Consider the following 1,659-nt stretch of genomic DNA (forward strand, 5'->3'; position numbering starts at 1 on the left):
AACCTTAAATGAAAAATAAAGTGATTTGGAAATGAATAGAATAATTCAGATTTTTAAAGATCTGTTCCTCTTTTTCTAATAGAGGATGAAGCAAAATCTGATAACTAAGATAATGTCTGTAATGCTGGAACATCCACAGTACTTCATGATATAAACAGTTATGCTATTGTAGAGGTCAATGTCTTTTTCCAAGAAATTTTAGATATTTAGAAAAATAGGCCTTTCTCACCAAAACCTTCCAGCCCTGTCACTGCTTCCACCATGCCTGGAGAGCTGCTTCTAGGGGACACGGCTCCCAACTTCAAGGCCAGTATCACTGTTGGCCACATCCATTTCCACAACTTTCAGGGAGACTCATGGGTTTCTACTGCTCTCATCCTTAGGACTTTACTCCAGTATGCACCACAGAGCTTGACCAAGATGCAAAACTGGTGCCAGAATTTGCTAAGCGGAGTTTTAAATTTATTGCCCTTTCAGTAAACAATGTTGAGGACCATCTTACCTGGAGTAAGGATATCAGTGCTTACAATGGTAATAAGTCCACAGAAGTTACCTTTTCCCATCATTGATGATAAAGGATTGGGACCTTGCCATCCTGTTGACCATGCTGGACACAGCATAGAAGGACAAAAAGGGCATACCTGTGATAGCTTGGGTGGTATTTATTTTGGGTCATGATAAGAAACTGAAGCTGTCTATCCTCTATCCAGCTACCACTACCACTGGGCAGGAACTTTGATGAGATTCTCAGGGTAGTCATCTTTCTCCAGCTGACGGCAGTAAAGAGGGTTGCCACCCCAGTTGATTGGAAGAATGAAGATAGTGAGATGGTTTTTCCAACCATTCCCAAAAGGGAAGCCAAAAAATTTTCCCTAAAGGAGTCTTCACCAAAGAGCTCCCATCTGGCAAGAAATCACTCCATTACATTCCCCAGCCTTGAGTTGGGCTTGGTGGCTCAGCCTGTAATCCCGCGCCTTTGGGAGGCTGAGGTGAGTGGACTGCCTAGCTCGAGGGTTCGAGTCCCGCCTGGGCAACTTGACCAGACCTCATCTCTACAATAAATCAAAATGAGCCGGGCGTAGTAGCACGCGCCTGTAGTTCCAGCTACTCGGAAGGCTGAGGCGGAAGGATCGCTGGAGCCCAGCAGGCGAGGCTGCGGTGGCCGGGAGCGGCCATTGCACTCCAGTCTGTGTGACAGAGTGAGACTCCAACTCAAAAAATAAAAATAAAATGAGAAGTGGGTTCTGTAAGGCAGAAGATGTCCTAAGATGCAACAACTTCATAAAAACACCCTGGTGTCACCATAGCCAAGGTCTCTAGGTTGCTCTACAACTATCTTATTAAATGAAAATGGCACTAAAAATTGTGGGGGATTCTTCACTCTCTGGTTTTACCAGCATGCTGTTATATGCATGTGTCAGCACTCTTTGCAGTTCTCTCTGAAATATGTTCTATATGTAAGACTCAGTCTTGTTGGATCTCTGCAGGGCATATGATCAGTGAGGTTGATGGTTGAGGAAGCTTTTCTGTTGAACCTCAAGTTAAACCTGAGGTTTCAATCTCCTCTGTAAAAATATTTAAGTGTGCAAATCAGGAACTTAGAGTAACCCTGGTGTTCTTTAATATTCAGTGTTTTGATCACAGCTGTGGGAAAAAGCT

The 1,659-nt window shown here is 43.8% G+C and overlaps 1 pseudogene; it reads left to right on the forward strand.

Moving 5' to 3' along the window:
- Positions 1-261: 261 nt before the first annotated feature.
- On the forward strand, positions 262-940 carry LOC103275228 (annotated as a pseudogene).
- The last annotated feature ends 719 nt before the right edge of the window (positions 941-1,659 follow it).

The sequence above is a fragment of the Carlito syrichta genome, unplaced genomic scaffold, assembly GCF_000164805.1.
Source record: "Carlito syrichta isolate Samal-C Ts95f unplaced genomic scaffold, Tarsius_syrichta-2.0.1 Scaffold315373, whole genome shotgun sequence".
NCBI lineage: Eukaryota > Metazoa > Chordata > Mammalia > Primates > Tarsiidae > Carlito > Carlito syrichta.